The sequence below is a fragment of the Culex pipiens genome, chromosome 2 (genome assembly GCF_016801865.2).
Source record: "Culex pipiens pallens isolate TS chromosome 2, TS_CPP_V2, whole genome shotgun sequence".
NCBI lineage: Eukaryota > Metazoa > Arthropoda > Insecta > Diptera > Culicidae > Culex > Culex pipiens.
The window spans coordinates 157,788,908-157,808,530 of NC_068938.1; the positions used below are offsets into that span (position 1 = coordinate 157,788,908).

At 33.4% G+C, this 19,623-nt stretch overlaps 1 protein-coding gene across 2 annotated transcripts in view; it reads left to right on the forward strand.

Moving 5' to 3' along the window:
- LOC120424759 (putative uncharacterized protein DDB_G0282133) overlaps positions 1–19,623 on the forward strand; it is a 509,335-nt gene that overhangs the window by 435,252 nt on the left and 54,460 nt on the right. The window lies entirely within an intron of this gene.

Genomic DNA, 19,623 nt, shown 5'->3' on the forward strand with positions numbered 1-19,623 from the left:
TTTGCACTCCATGAAACATTTAAATTTAAATGCAATTTGATGTAAATTTACAATAAATTCTACCTAAAACGTGATTCAACCGTTTACGTAGAATCTCAAGTTTACATCAATTGAGTTTGCATATGATTTTTTTGAATTATATATACTTTATTAAATCTTTCTTATAATAATTACATTTGGTTTACATGATAAGTGATCAGCTGTGGCTCTTCAGCTTCAGTTTGATTTTTGTGTTTTAAGCACTGTTCATTTTTATAACTTTAAAAGTAAATGAATTACCATTTTTGTAACACTAGGACATCCCGTTAAACAGAGTTTGCGAAATTCGTTTTGTGTCAACTTTTGTGGTTAAATGCCTTTGCGGTAGGATGATCGTGCAAGCGGGAATGAGAGAGGAAAAGAAAATGTCAATCGTGAGCGTGTAAACACGAAAACGTGTTCGGCTATGTACGGCGCTGAGAGAAGAGCACTTACATTTGAGGCATGAATATTCAGGCGGGATAATTGTAGTTGCTGAGAGCTGATATTTTGATATTTTAACAACCCTGCAAACAACCCATCATTTTCTAATGTCGATATCTCAGCAAATAATGATCCAATTTTCAATGTTAAAATATGAAACATTTGTGAATTTTTCGATCTTTTTGAAAACTTTATCAAGACTAACAATTCAGAAGGGCCAAACATTCATTATTACGCCCTTTTGAAATGTTAGTCTTGATAAAAAATAAATATTGTTTTCGAAAAGATCAGAAAATTTCAGGGATGTTTCATGCGTTAACATTGAAAAGCACTTTTCGCTTGCAAATCCAATTTTACATAAAATATAAGGTCCAAATTTGTTTTTGCATGAAATTTCGTTTGTTTACAAATATTGCTATTTTTCAAAAATTCATAACTCGGCCGAAAATAAAAGTAGTACGTATTTTTGGAAATTGACTTTCTGTAAAAAAAAAGTTAATTATAAAATCAGCAAATTTATTTTTCGTGTACCTATTTGTTTCTGGACATTTCGCAACAATACCAACAACTTTTCCGAAGACACCGAATAGATCAGAAAATTCATTCAAAAGTTACAGACTTTCGAATATTTACTTATCATTTTTGTATGGGCAACTGCCAAAATTGTATGGATACTTTATATGAATGAGCCAATGACACAAAATCGCTTCTTTGGTCAAAGGGAAGGCTCCAACAAAGTTTTAGCCAAATAAAAAAATACAAATGAAATCCATTTCCAGTTTTGGTAGGGATTTGCTCATTAGGTAATGTAACAGGTGATCAACCACTATAATTTTTGTTAAATGGGATAGCAGAGCTTGAATTTAATGTTGGAAGTGAATTTCATTTTCTCACGAAATACAGAAACCTTAAGATAATCGAGTCTGTACTTTATTTAGAATATACGTGATTTTTTGTTCAATTTTGGAATGATTTTGTAAAATTTCAATATTCGTAAAATAAATCCCGATTTTTTTGTTTTGAAACATTTACTTATCATTTACATTACATGAAACATCAATCAAATATTTTATTAAAATGGATCATTTTTGCTGAAACTTTTCTCTGACAATTTTTTAGAAAGTATTTTTTTGTAGTGTGGCCTACTATAAAAATATCTTTTTGTTGACATCTGAAGAAATGAGAAATAATCATCTGGATACACTTATTTTTTTAAAACGATACACAAAAAATGATGGTAGTATTCAACAGGAAATGGTGCGGATTTTGTGACAATAATTTGTAATATTACATTTTTTAAGTAAACCTACTCAAAAAAAGAGGTAATTTTCAATCATCCAAATTTTTAACCGTCCAACATTCAACTCTTTTTTTCTGTGTTACAATAATTTATATATTCATATCTAAACTTTAAAAAACATGCAGAATATTTGCGAGCCTAATTTCCCAAAACATAAGAGATTTCATATTTTGGGAATTCAACTATAAGTGATGAAAAGTGACTTTAAAAATATGTTTTTTTTTTTGTGTGAACGATTTTTTCCGAACAGCAACTAATCATCATCTACAACTTTAAGTTCGATCAGAATTTAAAAAAAAAATTTGAAGCTTTGGAATAATAAACTTTGTGATGTAGAATTACAGATATTTGACACACAATCTCTTCTGTGTTTTCAAATCTGGTTTGTAACCTATCCAAAACTGAATAGTTAATTTAAACATTGACTTTCAATTACTAATTTTCTGCAGAGCCATCACATAAGCAAATTGGGACTAGTTTTTGAATAAAATCAGTTAATTTTAGTTTAAACTGAAGCTTCCAGTTGCAAAATTAGTATGCGCATTTTTTAGTGCATATATTTTAACGTAACTGATAAAAAAACCAAATATTTGTGCACAGCCATAACTGACGGCCTGACTATTATATTTATTCGTATCCATTAAAGAAACATTTAGATAATTGCAAAAAGTAACCTTTCTAGTACATTACCATTGCGTGCATCCGACGCACGCCAAAATTAATAACCAGTTATGCGACGATGGTCGAATTCACATAACCAAGAAACCCAAAGAGTTGAAAAAGCCACGATAAAAAGTTTAGCAAAATTGCACTTTATCACCAGAAACGAAAAGCAACAAGCAAAAAAAACTGTTCCACGTCCGTAACCATAATTATCACTTTCAAGGTGTTGTGCACTGTAACCTCACAAGATCGCCCGAAGAAAGAAAAAAGTCGAATCTAGACCATTTACCCCAAGTGGAAAACGTACTGAAAGAAAGAGTGTTGAATAAACGCCCAAAAACGGTGATAATGTGTTGGAAAAGTGTGGCGAGTCACCTCCCCCTCCACCAGCCTTAAGCTGGGTAACCTGAGCTTTTGTCATTGTCTCTCTGCTTCAGGTGCCAAACTGTACGTTACAACTGATTGCCTTCCGGCCTTTTCGAGGGGGCGCCCCCCTGGAATTGAAATTGAATGTGATGGCCTCAAAATGTTTCTCGGTTTCTCGTTTTTGGGGTGGTGATACTTTTTTCCGGGGTCTGACCACCGTCGTCTGTGGGTTGGTCATTTTTGGGGAAGAGGTATTGAGTAATTGATGGTCGACACCATGGGTGGTGATGAGTGGTGACGTCGTGGACAGTTTAGGAGAAATTTAACGGATCGCGAAACACTGAGGTTGACGTGACATGTTGTGTTCGCCTTATCATTTGCGTGTTGCACGTAATGTTACAGGTCAACTGTTGCAACATTTGAAGCAAATTGAATGCTATAAAGTAATTCTTTTCTTTTCTTAATTTTATCTTGCCAAATTCAGTATTACGAAAAAAATTATTGGCTTGAAAGTTGCAAAAAATGTACTTGAACGTAAATATACACATTTATAATGTAATTTTACCTTAATTGATGTGTAAAAAATAAATATGTATTATAAGATGAAAATTTCTCCAATTCAGTATGATTGTTTTGAAATTTTACAACAGAAATTCATTCAATTTCGTAAGCGATGTAAATTCTTCAAGTATTTTAATTTTCTACACATTAACTAAGGTAAAATTACATGGAAATTGATGTACTTTCTTAAAAAGAGATTTGATCTCTATTCTTGATATCAAGATTGAAGATTGAAGATTGTCACTGATATCAAACCCCATAACCATCAACTAAACTACAGTCTGCAATGGTCAAGTGCCTCCCAAAGCAATGCAACGCAGGTGGGGGAAAACGTTTCCATTTATCATTCCGACGCATTATACTCAACTCAACGGCTCAAAGTGCTTCCATAAACTACGGCCGAGCTGATTCTGCTTAACACACAACTAGCAAGCTAGCAAGAGGGCAGCCAGCGACGGGTTCAAACTTTCGCACTGAACTAGATATTGGGGTCGTGGTGGTGGGCGCCCAACTGCACAGTTAGAAAATTTGCAATTTTTGGAGTCAAATTTGAAAAAATGTCTTCTAATAACCTTGGAATTTTACATTTTTTTACAATTTTAATCGATTTTTTTGTTTTTTTTTTTCATATAACGATAACATTTTTTTATAAATTTTAAAAATTAGACTTATTAAATTTACGAAGCAAACTGAAACATTCAATACTCTGTTACCAAGCCTAAATAAATGGAGAGTTTCGTTCAATTTTTTTCTCTCAGCAAGTGCTCTTGATTTTTTGGTGAAAAATCTAAAAATGCTCATTAGTAATTTAATGAGTGACATATTTTACATCATTTTCAAATCCATGAAACATTACTATAAAATCTGCAAGCTAAATATTCATTTCATCGATGTCTCACAAAAGAGAGAAGAGAGCTTTAATCTCTCCCGATTTTTACTCTCAGTAAGCGATCAGTTAAAACTATTTAGAGAAAGAATATTTTATTCTATCATTGTGCCAGCAGCTTTATACGGTTTTACGATGACCAGTTTGGCAGTGTTTGCCAAGTGTGCACCGTGTTGTAGAGCTGTGTCTATTTTTTTTTTTTTGTTTATTGCACATCCATCAAAAACTGACCCCTAACGTGGACTCTGAGTTATGTTCGAGTTTACAGCACCAAATTATGGCTGGTGTAAGCAAAATTTGGCATGTACAAATTTCACGATGACAACTTGTTACTCAATCGAGCCATTGTTTTGTTTTGTAGTAGTAACAAAAGGGAAAATCACAGCCATTTAGGTGTACTCATATTAAAAAGAGAATCAGGTCAAGGTGGAATGTCAATTTTGTGACAATGAAAAATTATATTAATATTTGAATAATTTCTCACAAATTGAGCAAAACAAGTTTGTAAAAATCGTTTGCCCCTTATAATTTTTTTTATTTAGTTGCAAAAATGTTATGAACGGCTATCTGAAATCAATCAAAATTATGGATATCCGAAAATAAATCAGCCAAGAAGAAATCCCCACACTCTGTGACCGCCAGATGTAACCAATTATCACCGAAAATTTTTTAAACCAGTTTCGTAAGCAAAAACAAAAACCAACAAACAATCCAAACTGCCAAGATAATAACAGCCACAACTGGCCACACCGGGTAGTCAGTCGTTGTTGCCACGGCACTTCCGACTAAGAGGAAGCCAAAATATCACCAGAAAGTGTTGCTACTGCTGCTGCACGTCCAAGAAGATAATAACTTTGGAAATTATAAACACCTCCGGGGCCAGACCAGACCATAGTTGCCCAAGACAATTTTCGCCACCTATCGGCCGCACCTTTTCACACGTGGTTCGATAGTAACGTTGCTGCTTCTTTTTTTGTGGTATTCAAATTCAAACACACACACACGAACGTACTCACTCACTCTCACACACATAATCACGGAAGTCAGTTGGTTGCGCCAATTCTTCTCCGGCGAATAATTGGTCACACTACCAAAAAGCTCAACAATTATTTGGTTGATTCATCTAACAGCATCTTTCACTTAATGAATTTGAGAAGAAAAATAAAAGAAAATTGTAATAAATCTCGTAAATAATTAAAATATTAAGTAAAATTTTGATAAAATTTTTGATGATTAACCCTTTTTCCCCCATAAGAAAAATTCCACAAAAGTCAGACCTCGTCCAACGTCGAGCAGACCCCCGCCTTATTATTATTGGTCGTCGTCGCGATTCGATTGGCCATTTTTTTGGAGATGGGCTTTTGCTACTGCTACTTCTCTCTCTGGTGCACCACATTATCGTTGTAACGATGTGCGCGCAGAAAAGTGCATAAACACAATTCAATCAGTGAGCTTGCGGCTTGTGGAAGAGAAAAAGAAAAAGAAAAAGAAGAGCGAAGGAAAAGCCCCGACGAATTTGGTGAGCGCTGAGATGAAAAGCTCCTCGCCTCTGCACTGCTGTTGTGTGGAATGGAAGAAGCAGCTTGTGTAACAATGCGGATTTCGGGCGTTGCAATAATGGGTTGTTGGTTTAGTTCCGACAAGGGAGTTGAGATTTTTTTATGCGGTGATTTTTTGTTTGTTATAATTGTAGAATAAGTTTTGTTTATTGATCTTAACAGTATTTTATTTCAACAAAGTTACATTTATTATATTGTTAATAAAATTGTGATAAAGATAATAATCGATCAATATGTTTTTTGAGTAAAAATCATAAATTTTAAAAAATGAATAGTGTATAATTTTCATAAAAAATCATTAAATTAAATCAACAGTGTCGAAACTGTAAATTAAAGACAAATAACCAAAATATGACGATATTTTTATGTTTTGATACTTCGGAACAATCCTTAGGTCTGATTCAGATTCAACAGAAAAAAAAAATTATGCAAAAACATACTGTTGGATAGTTTTTGATTTACGTTTCAAGAGCAGTTCTCTACGGAATCGGTATTTTTTCTTTAATTTTAATTTTTGTATTTTTTAATCCGGCTGAAACTTTTTTGGTGCCTTCGGTATGCCCAAAGAAGCCATTTTGCTTCATTAGTTTGTCCATATAATCTTCCTTACAAATTTGGCAGCTGGCCATACAAAAATGATATGTGAAAATTTTAAAATCTGTATCTTTTGAAGGAATTTTTTGATCGATTTGGTGTCTTCTTCAAAGTTGTAGGTATGGATATGGACTACACTGAAAAAAAATGATACAGGGTAAAAAAAAATTGGTGACTTTTTATTTCACTTTTTGTCACTTAAACTTGATTTGCAAAAAAAAAAACTAGTTTTATTTTTTATGTTTTAGAGGACATCAAATGCCAACTTTTCAGAAATTTCCAGAATGGGCAAAAAATCTTTGACCGAGATATGATTTTTTGAATCCATACAGATTTTTTCAAAAAATCGAAATATAGGTTGCAAAAATTTTTCAACTTAATTGTTCGATGTTAAATCGAATTTGCAATCAAAAAATATTTTAGTGAATTTTTGATAAAGTGCACCGTTTTCAAGTTAGGTATAGCCATTATGAGGTAGCTTTTTTAAAAATAGTCGCAGTTATTTTTTTTAAATAGGTGCCCAGGTTTGTTCACATTTGAAAACATATTTTTGAAAAGCTGAAAAAATTCTCTATATTTTGCTTTTTTGAACTTTGTTGATTCGACCCTTAGTTGCTGAGATATTGCCATGCAAAGGTTGAAAAACAGGAAAATTGATGTTTTTTTAAGTCTCACCGAAACAACCCACCATTTTCTAATGCCGAGATCTCAGCAACTAATGGTCTAATTTACAATGTTAAAATATGAAACATTCGTGAAATTTTCCGATCCTTTCGAACATATTTTCAAAAATTTAAAATCATGACACACATTTCAAACGTGCCAAACATTCAATATTACGCCCTTTTCAAATGTTAGTCTTGAATTAAAATGTTTGAAAATATTGTTTTCGAAAAGATCGGAAAATTTCACGAATGTTTCATGTTTTAACATTGTAAATCGGACCATTATTTGCTGAAATGTTATTTGAAAAGGTTAGAAAAGGTATCAAGACAACTTTAGAATGAGCCTTAATTTTTGTTTTCTGTATCTCAGTAAGCTTGATTAAATTCTTAACCGGATCTACATTGTGAGACAATATTGGGCAGCTTTCCAATCTCTAAAATTAAGGGCACTTCAGTGATATTTATGTTATTTTTTTATGTCGGTCTCAATAAACTTGATGAAAACGGTATCCGGATCCATCTAATGACACATCAGCGAGTTGTAAGCATTGAAGATCTGATCACCCCATCATAAGTTACAAACTTACAAATACTTCAATACGTTTAGACCACTTTTAAAAAAAACAGCTTAAGTAAATGATTTTTGCATTTCTTTTAGAACAGACATACCATCCTGCATTTTTCTTCAGTCTTTTTGTAACATCTTAGGCTATTTCCTCATAAATTTTGAACGAAAAAAATCGTGACATCACCTTAAAATTTGACTTTTAAACATAAAAATAAAAAAACTCATAGAAGTAGCGTGTATTTTTATTTCAGTGTATTTTTTTTAGAAAGCCCGTCCAATTTCCTTCTAGTTTGTCTTTGTCCACTTTCTGATACGATGCAACGGCTTCGAGATACAGTAATTTTTAAATGTTATTTTCGAGTACAATTGGCTCCATATACACAAAAATGGCGTATATAGGCCTAGTAAGGCTACCAACTCTTGCTGAGCAAAAATCCGTACACTTTGCCGATATGACACCATGGTATAACAAAAACTGTCAATGAATTATTTATATAAATTAAATTTAATAAATTTGAGAATTAAAAACATAAAACTGTGTCGTTTTTACAGCTAACAAATTTCACACGTTGCACGTTTAAAAGTATTCATAAAATAAACCGTGATTTGAATCAAATCGTTATGTTCTTCAATGTTTTTTGTTAAACGTTTTAAAGTTTACAAAATGTCAAGTTTGCTTTTACGAATAATACCGTTCTTAGTGTTTTCACGAACACTTTTCCAGAGTTTTTGCCTTCCTCACCTCAATGAGGAAAGGCTATAAAATCACTCGAAAAATGAACTCATAATTCGACATCGTAGACCTACCTTCACGTATACCTATCGACTCAGAATCAAATTCTGAGCAAATGTCTGTGCGTGTGTATGTCTGTAAGTCCGTGCACCGAAAAAAATGCACTCGATTATCTCCGGACTGGCTAAACCGATTTGGGCCGTTCTGGTCTAATTCGATCAGTCTTAGGGTCCCACAAGATCTATATTAACTATTATGAAGTTTTGTTAAGTATTTCAAAAGTTATGCTAAAAAAACGATTCTGGCTAAAGTTTGAAAGATTGTAAAAAGGGTGTTTTTTGTAAGAAAACCTATCTGATCATACATTTTTAGAAAGGTATTTGAAAGACCTTTCTAATGAGCCCAAAACATTGAAGATCTGATAACCCTATCAAAAGTTATGAGCATTTTAGTGTCATTTGTACACATTTTAGAGGCCGGATCTCAAATATGTTGATGAAAAAGTTGTCCGGATCTATCATGCGACCCATCGTTGGATAGGTAATTAAAAGACCTTTCCAACAAGCCCAAAAGATTGAAGATCTGGTAACTCTATCAAAAGTTATGAGCACTTTAGTGTCATTTGTACACATTTCAGAGGCCGGATCTCAAATATTTTGATGAAAAAGTTGTTCGGATCTATTCGGAGATCTGGCTCCCGGGATTGTGTTGATTTGAAACTCCCGGGAAAAATGAACAGATATATTTTTTTACTGCCTTAAGGCTAAAAAACTTTAAAGTAATATAACTATTGAAAGTGAACAATTTTCATGAAACAGCCCCGTAGGTGTTGTTCTAATATTACGTCCAATGACTTTTGGGATTCTAGACCCCATACTCCATGTAGATATGTTGTAAGAAGTAAAATTTAGATGAAATTTGTAGGTTTGACATTCTTACTACAGAAACAAATATGTACATAATTGTGAGGAAGGCACCAACCACCATCGGTGGATTAAGTAACGTTTTTTTATTGAAAATGTCCTATAACATGTGAAACACAACAGTTTATAGGACCTTAAAAAAAACTCTAGATTTGTTAATTCACATGTTCAAATGTTTTCACAAGTTTTAGAAAGCCTTTGGAAATGGATAAATATATATAGTAAGGAATTTCTAAAAGAACAATTCTAGAGTTTTTTTAAAGGTCCTATCAACATATGAAAGACAAAACTCTAGAATTATTGATAATCAAGTTTTAATTGAGGAAACCCAGGAAAACTCTCCCTTTTTAATTCAAACTCACAGAAAAATAAAAATTTCTACACACACAAAAATATTTCCGAATGTTACATCATTTATGATGTAACACTTTTGCACTTCATTTAACATTTAAATTTAAATGCAATTTGATGTAAATTTGTAACAAATTATACGTAAAAACATGATTTTACGTGTGATTCAACCGTTTACGTCGAATCTTACGTTAACATCAACTGAGTTTACATGTAATTCATTTTTTTCCGTGTCAAGTAAATTCACATATTTTTTCAGTGTAGTTAACAAAAGCTTCAACCAAATCAAAAAAGCAATTCAATGATTAAAAAGTTGTTAAAATTCCGTAGAAATCCGTATTATGCGTAAAATTCCCTACAAAAATTCCGGCCTGTTAAAAATCCGCGAAGAGGTTCGAAAATCCGTATGGTAAGGAAAAAATCCGTACAGTTGGTAGCCTTAGCCTAGGATAACATGTCTACAAAGTTTCATTGAAATCGGATAGGGTCGGGTACAAAAGTACCAGAAAAATTCCTGATTTGAGCTGGAATTGCTCAATATCATGTTTATGTTTTATTGCGATCCACTCAATCAAACTAAACCCTGAAAGGTTTAGTTAAAACGTTAAAAAACTGATATTGAGGGTGTGCTATGACGCTTTAAAAAATGTGATGTCTTCTTCAAATTTACCACAATTGGCATACCCAACAACATTTTTGAAACTTCATCAGTGAAAAAATCTCTAAAATATGCCTGAAAAGTTCAATTATGATACACCGTTATCGTGAACGTTATTAATGTTCAGCTAAGCAAAAGTAGCTCCTTTGAATTTGTAGCAATTCTTCCGAAGACATCAAAGATCCAAAACAGCACATATTTTTGGAAAGTCAATTTTCTACTTAATTTTATGATATGGACCACTGTACAGTGTCTGCAAAATATTTGTTTTAAATGGCCATTTTTACACAGGAAGCAAAAATCAGCAAATATTTGAAAGAAGGCATCTAATTTGTTTTTTTTTTAATTTTATGGTGGAGGTTTGGAATAATATAATCTTTTGTAATCATTTGCAATTTTTAACTAGCATTGCCTGTATTTTAGTCAAGATAGTTTTATCTTCAGTGTAGTTGGTCGCAATCTAGTTGAACAAAAAACAACGTGAAAAACAAAGAAATTAATCTAAAAGTGACTGCAAAAATACGAAAGTGCTAAAAATTGTATAACAATTCATGAAAGTAAAAATAGCAACTGAACTGTTCAGAAAAAAAAAATAAAGTAAGAGAACTTAACATTTTTGTGTAACAAAAGTTAAAAAGAAACCTTCCGAACTCAGAAGAAATAACTGAATAACTAATTTTGGAAAATTTCTACAACATTTGCAATGGCTTTACCGTCAACTACAAACAATGAAGTCTGCAGTCCAGGGATGCCATATGATTTAAAAAAAAATGTGTGTACAGGCTTAGCCAAAACTCTGTGCATGTCTGTAAACTTAACCAAAATTCAAAAAATCAATGTACGATCATGAAAAACCATGATTTACTTACTAGGTAATTGTAGATTTTCGGATACATGTAATAGTATAATATTTTGAAAATGCGTGTTGGGTTCTCTTAAGGGTTAAAATTTTAAAATTTAAGCACTAATGTTGGTGGTAGGTATGTGAAAGTAAGAGATACATAATTATTATTCATTCTAAGACATTTTAAAAATGTTACGCAATGGCAATAAATCTTGCAAGCGTCGCATTTCAAAACATATATATTCCCACCATCACAATATTTTAGTGATGCATGCGGTGCGAAAAACTGAAGCTCACTATAATACTTATCACGCTTGCTCCAATTTATCGTGAGTCACAACAGTGGCAGAGAGCACTTTTTGGCCATGAGGGATCAGTTTCTGAATTTCAAAACTAGCAAAGGCAAAATAATCATGAGAAAGACATATTTATAAAAGTAAATGCAATTTGTTATGCTGGCATAACTAATTAAAAAGTTGTTAGCAGCTTTTTATTTTTGCCAAACATTATGAAAAACACTGTTAATATGGTTATATATTTCAAACGTCTAACAACCCCCCCAAAAATACTAACCCCTCTCAAAAAATAATCCCTGGGCCTTCATATATTGTATGGACTGGATGAGGGAGTCGTGTATCGCCTGGCCCAAGTCACATGAATATCATTGTCTATTTAATCATATCATAACAAATGGTTGTATAGAGAATGATAAGCTTTTAAGGTCCTTAAGATATAAGTCGGTTACTAACCAAACCGTCTCAGTTGAAACATACTGCGGTCATGGCCAAGTCCTGCCAAGACGGGGGTACTAATACATACATACATACATACACAAAAACACTGTTAATATGTTTTGATTCATTACTCAAACAGTTCTAGTTGGAAACAAGAAAACAAAAATTATGTTAGATTTAAAACCCATTCCGTTAACTTTTTCCTATTTTTTCTATCTTTTGGTTTTGCCCATTGAAAAAACGGCTAATATCCACTTTTGGCAAAAACGAGATATTAGCACCAGGTGGTAGAGGACGTTCCAACGCATCTTCTGGAACTTGAATTTTACTGAAATAGTGTCTAGACTTGGCTGCCGATGCGAAAAACCAAACGGCTAATATGCCACTCTTATGGGAAATTACCTTGACGGAGATTTTGTGTCAAACACTAAAACGCGTTTTTCTCGGAATACTTGATTTGGCATAATAGCCGAATTTTCAATTATGGGCAGCACAGTTAACAGTAATAATTGCTCCAAAATTGATTCTAACTTAACACACATTTGAAAAGAACTCCAAATCTGTGACTCGAAATTAACTTATCATACCTTAATTATTCACCAATGAAACCAAACTGCAATTAAAATTGAAAAACGAAACAAACATTGTTGGTCTCTATTTAAACGATTTTCTCAAAGATAGTCAAAAGTTTAGGTTCACGAAAACAACACCCAAAATTCAGAATCGAGATAATCGTTCTCTCAAAATTTATTGAGGGCTCAGTACCAAAATCGATAGAATAATGGTACCAACTCACACCATCATAACAAATGAGTTCATTCGTTAGTTGAATCAATAAATCTCCAACAAGTGTCATACATCGACTTCTGACTTCTCCATGGTCACCAAGCTGTGGTGGCCGAGGCAGCTAAGTCATTGGATTGGTTTGTCAAAGGTCTCTGGTTCGATTCCCGTTGTCGACACTTTTGGTTTTTTGTTTGACGGATGAACTTTTTTTGCAAATGAACCTCGAGAGAATAGTTCTATCGCCCATCTCGAGCTGTGTTCTCTGCGTCCGTGAATGGTACCACTATTCTCTCGACTCGAGACCATCATTCTCTCGGACTAGCGCTGCCAGTTTTGGGTGAAGCAATCCAAAATCACGCGTACCCTCATGCGTAAGTTTTGGCACCCCCACATGTCTTCTTGAAAGCTCATTTGGATTGTTTTTCACTCGTTTCAACTGCTCTGATCTGATCTTTATTTTTTTGTATGACTTGCCCCTGACTGACGCCGTCTGACGGGGTGTCCAACACCGTGGGCTCATCAGCCGTGGGCTTGTTCATGGCTTGGTGACCGTAAAATTTTGGAGGCTTTTTCACACGAACAAGCTCCGACCGAAAATGCAGGAGAAAATTGGTTTTGCAAAAGTGCTTTTCAAGCTCCGACCGTGAATCGCACACAAACACAAACACGTGCCCGCATTAACTAGGTGCTTTTATAGGCGATTTATTTTTTCCATTAATCTGAAGCCGGTCAATCTGACTACTGTGCCACCGGGCTGGAAAAGCTTAATGAAGTTGGATAACATCAGTGGGTTTAAGCAAGAGCGCTAAGTGATGACGATGACGTTTAGACAAACTGCGCGCCATCGCCGCTTTGGTTGCCTTTTTATGCAAAGCTAAAGTGGCTACTCGAATTGAACGGTTGAGTGGCGTTTTATTGCATCTTTTTTTTCACTTTGCTAAAGTGAGCATTGTTTGTCAACGGTTTTTTAATGCTTCACTGGATGTTTTGACATTTATATTTAAATCAATTTATGATTAAAGTGTCTATTTATTTGTTGTTATGAATAGCTTGTTAAATAAAAAATCCTATTTGTCACTTAATTCATAATTTTGATGAAATGTTATTGATCAGATTAATATACCTTTTAATGTCGATTTTTTCTGAAAACTAAAGAACCAAAGAACTAAAGAACTAAAGAACTAAAGAACTAAAGAACTAAAGAACTAAAGAACTAAAGAACTAAAGAACTAAAGAACTAAAGAACTAAAGAACTAAAGAACTAAAGAACTAAAGAACTAAAGAACTAAAGAACTAAAGAACTAAAGAACTAAAGAACTAAAGAACTAAAGAACTAAAGAACTATAGAATCCCTTCTATCCAACCTTTCACCCCAATTCAAACCACAATACCACACCATTTGCAACGTGCCACACCGGCTTTTCCACGGTGTAGTTCTCCCTTTCAATCCGTCCTCGTACAGTGACGCACACCGGTGTTGTTACACCCTACAAACAAACACAACACGCGACACACCGCAACTCGAGCAGCTCAATCCACGTGCTCACCTTTTCATATTTTTGTTTATACTCTCTCACAACACAGCTGAGAGTCGCGCGCCTCCACCCCAAGTTTCAAACTCAACTCAACTCAGCTCTCTGTAAAGTTTTGCACAGTTCTCATTGTTGATTGATTTGTTGCGTGCGCCGGACGTCTCTCGCAGTCGCGGTTCGTTTTGACGTGCGTTAGTTCTGTCACTTTTGCGAACCTTCGGAAACCTTCGAGCAGTGTGTGGTAGTGGGTGGGCTGTTTTGAAGTATTCAAATAAGTGGTTAGTGAACTTCCTCTCGACGAGGTTAAACTTTGGAAGGGGGATGTACCTATTTTGGACCTATTGAGTAATGCATGTGCCTGGTTTCGACAACTCAAATGGTTTACAATTCCAGTGGATTTGAATAGGTTGAAACAAATAGGCTGAAATTGAACACTCCTATAATTGAAACGGAGGGTGGCCACCTCCGGTAGTGTTGTGAAACCTCAATTTAATTCGGTGGACAAGGCTTTAGCGTCAAAAAGGTCAAACTCGGTACTAAGTGGGACCGGAACCGGCACCGGATTCGTCAGTGGCCATCCACGGTGCGTCCACGACCGCCTCGTAACTCTCACTATTCATCAAGGATTAAAACGCGCAAAGTGCTCCGTGGCGCGTAAATTTCGTTTGAAAATGTTGACGTGAACCGGAAAAAAAAGAGCTTCGGCGGCAGCTGTGTTTTAAGTCGGGTGATCAGTGATACTTTTGTGAAGTGTGCGAGAGATGAAACCGTATTAACAAAAGTGCGCCGATTTGTTTCAAGTTTGCCGTAGGAAAAGAGGCGCTTCGGCCACCTTTTCGTGGGAGGGTTTGGGTCGGTGAAAACGGACTACCACCCAACAGCACCCGTGGACTGGCGGATGAAGTGATTGATGGTTTTGCGGCAAAACGAACTGCCGCTGCCGAAACCCGAAGCCTAATACACAGTACTTGAGCACGACCGAAGGTTAATTGGATGCAATAAGTTTGCCAACTGATTAACGAAAAGCAGAGTCTGGTTATGTTTTTGTTACTTATTGGCTTCTTCGTTAAAACAGATGGGTTGAAGAAAAGCTTTGAAAGTGAGAAAAACGGTTTAAACAACGAGGGTGGTCCTTGGAAGAGGGTCATTTTAGCAATAATAAAATGCTGTTTTAATGCGATTGATTTAAAAAATACTTTTCTGTCAAAACATTATTTGCAAAGTGCGAAAAATTAACTGGATATATTACTTCTTCAAAAAATATTTGAAATTTAGTTTAAATTTCTTATACAAATTTTCAACTGGAAGTATTAACTAATAAAGGGTAATAATTAACAAGAAAATGCTCAGAATTCTAAAAACCTTTATATTTATATTTGAAATTAAATAGGGCTATTTTACCACAAATATGAATTATGCGATCATGGACGTATATATTGAGGATGTTTTTTCAGAAATTTATCAATTTTTTGCAATGATTTGTAGCTAAAAACTTTAAAATTTCGATTCAATTTCAATATATTTTTTATTTCTATCAACCTTAATTAAAACCGAGGGTTAAAAACATTAAATAAATTATTACTAGCTTTTTTAAAGTTTCACATCTGATGATTTTGCAGAAATTCTATTTTGTTTTCCATTTATTGTTAGAACGTGTTATTTATCACGTATTTCAAAGTGGTCTTTAAAGATTTTAAAAGATTTTTTTGTTGAAATTTATATAATTATCGCGGGCGTCAATAGAGCAATTCTCTACGAAATCGGTCTTTTTTCTTCAATTTTAATTTTTGTATTTTTCAATCCGGCTGAAACTTTTTTGGTGCCTTCGGTATGCCCAAAGAAGCCATTTTGCATCATTAGTTTGTCCATATAATTTTCCATACAAATTCGGCAGCTGTCCATACAAAAATGATGTATGAAAATTCAAAAATCTGTATCTTTTGAAGGAATTTTTTGATCGATTTGGTGTCTTCGGCAAAGTTGTAGGTATGGATACAGACTACACTGGAAAAAATAATACACGGTAAAAAAAAATTTGGTGATTTTTTTATTTAACTTTTTATCACTAAAACTTGATTTACAAAAAAACACTATTTTTAATTTTTTTTATTTTTTGATATGTTTTAGAAGACATAAAATGCCAACTTTTCAGAAATTTCCAGGTTGTGCAAAAAATCACTGACCGAGTTATGAATTTTTTAATCAATACTGATTTTTTCAAAAAATCGAAATTTTGGTCGTAAAAATTTTTCAACTTCATTTTTCGATGTAAAATCAAATTTGCAATCAAAAAGTACTTTACTGAAATTTTGATAAAGTGCACCGTTTTCAAGTTATAGCCATATTTAAGTGACTTTTTTGAAAATAGTCGCAGTTTTTCATTTTTTTAAATTAGTGCACATGTTTGCCCAGTTTTGAAAAAAATATTTTTGAAAAGCTGAGAAAATTCTCTATATTTTGCTTATTCGGACTATGTTGATACGACCTTTAGTTGCTGAGATATTGCAATGCAAAGGTTTAAAAACAGGAAAATTGATGTTTTCTAAGTTTCACCCAAACAACCCACCATTTTCTATCGTCAATATCTCAGCAACTAATGGTCCGATTTTCAATGTTAATATATGAAACAATTGTGAAATTTTCCGATCTTTTCGAAAAAAATATTTTTGGAATTTTCAAATCAAGACAAACATTTTAAAAGGGCGTAATATTGAATGTTTGGCCTTTGTGAAATGTTAGTCTTGATTTGAAAATTCCAAAAATATTTTTTTCGAAGAGATCGGAAAATTTCACAAATGTTTCATATATTAACATTGAAAATCGGACCATTAGTTGCTGAGATATTGACGATAGAAAATGGTGGGTTGTTTGGGTGAAACTTAGAAAACATCAATTTTCCTGTTTTTAAACCTTTGCATTGCAATATCTCAGCAACTAAAGGTCGTATCAACAAAGTCCAAATAAGCAAAATATAGAGAATTTTCTCAGCTTTTCAAAAATATTTTTTTCAAAACTGGGCAAACATGTGCACTAATTTAAAAAAATGAAAAACTGCGACTATTTTCAAAAAAGTCACTTAAATATGGCTATAACTTGAAAACGGTGCACTTTATCAAAATTTCAGTAAAGTACTTTTTGATTGCAAATTTGATTTTACATCGAAAAATGAAGTTGAAAAATTTTTACGACCAAAATTTCGATTTTTTGAAAAAATCAGTATTGATTAAAAAATTCATAACTCGGTCAGTGATTTTTTGCACAACCTGGAAATTTCTGAAAAGTTGGCATTTTATGCCTTCTAAAACATATCAAAAAATAAAAAAAATTAAAAATAGTGTTTTTTTGTAAATCAAGTTTTAGTGATAAAAAGTTAAATAAAAAAATCACCAAATTTTTTTTACCGTGTATTATTTTTTTCCAGTGTAGTCTGTATCCATACCTACAACTTTGCCGAAGACACCAAATCGATCAAAAAATTCCTTCAAAAGATACAGATTTTTGAATTTTCATACATCATTTTTGTATGGACAGCTGCCAAATTTGTATGGAAAATTATATGGACAAACTAATGATTTTTTTTTTTTTTTTTTTTTTTTAAATTTATATTTATTCAAATTTCTTTTCCATGTACATTCATTCAGTTAAAATATTATTGAGTGTCCAATCACAAACGATGACTTTTCACCTCAATTTTAAATACTAGCAACTTTCATTTATTCATGAAATATTGTAGCTTTCGCTATTCAGTGATTTCAAATGTAGGAGGTCCTACATGTACAAAAGGGAAAAGGGATAACTTAAAACTAACTTATAAACTATATAAAGAGCGGATCAATGCAGCTGAAGACTGCAATGATTTTTGTCGAAATGCATCAATTATCTTATTGGACATAACATCCAAAGTGTCAACTTCGGCTAATTGATGAAGTTCACTGGTGCTGAACCAGGGAGGAAGTTTCAGAATCATTTTCAGAATTTTGTTCTGAATCCTCTGAAGTTTTTTCTTCCTGGTTAAGCAACAGCTTGTCCAGATCGGCACAGCATAAAGCATGGCAGGTCTGAAAATTTGTTTATAAATTAACAGTTTATTCTTGAGACAAAGTCTAGAATTCCTGTTTATAAGTGGATACAAACATTTAATATATTTGTTACATTTAACCTGGATACTTTCAATGTGATCCTTGTAAGTAAGGTTTTTGTCAAAACCAAGTCCAAGATATTTCACTTGATCCTCCCACTTTAAATTTACCTCATTCATCTTTATAATGTGATGACTTTTTGGTTTAAGAAAACCAGCCCTTGGTTTGTGAGGGAAAATAATAAGTTGAGTTTTTGCAGCATTTGGAGTAATTTTCCATTCTTTCAAATAAGAATTGAAAATATCCAAGCTTTTTTGTAATCTTCTTGTGATGACACGAAGGCTTCTGCCTTTGGCGGAGATGCTTGTGTCATCAGCAAAAAGTGATTTCTGACATCCTGGGGGCAAATCAGGCAAGTCAGAAGTAAAAATATTGTATAAAATTGGACCCAAAATGCTTCCTTGAGGGACGCCAGCACGTACAGGTAGTTGATCAGATTTGCTATTCTGATAACATACCTGCAGAGTACGATCCGTCAAATAATTTTGAATAATTTTCACGATATAAATCGGAAAATTAAACCTTTTCAATTTCGCAATCAATCCTTTATGCCAAACACTGTCAAATGCTTTTTCTATGTCAAGAAGAGCAGCGCCAGTAGAATAGCCCTCAGATTTGTTGCTTCGAATTAAATTTGAAACTCTCAACAACTGATGAGTAGTTGAATGCCCAAGGCGAAATCCAAACTGCTCATCAGCGAAAATTGAATTTTCATTAATGTGCGTCATCATTCTATTAAGAATTATTCTTTCGAATAATTTACTAATAGATGAAAGCAAACTAATGGGCCGATAGCTTGAGGCTTCAGCAGGATTTTTATCCGGTTTCAAAATCGGAATTACTTTGGCATTTTTCCAACTACTGGGAAAATATGCCAAATCAAAACATTTGTTGAAAATTTTGACCAAGCAACTTAAAGTTGCTTCTGGTAATTTTTTAATTAAAATGTAAAAAATGCCATCCTCACCAGGGGCTTTCATATTTTTAAATTTTTTGATAATAGATTTTATTTCATTCAGATCCGTATTAAAAACTTCATCTGATGAAAATTCTTGTTCAACAATATTCTGAAATTCTATTGAAATTTGATTTTCAATAGGACTCAAAACATTCAAGTTGAAATTATGAGCACTCTCAAACTGCTGAGCAAGTTTTTGAGCTTTTTCCCTATTAGTTAATAGAATATTATCACCATCTTTTAAAGAAGGGATGGGTTTTGAGGTTTCTTAAGAACCTTTGAAAGTTTCCAAAAAGGTTTGGAATAAGGTTTAATTTGTTCGACATCTCTTGCGAACTTTT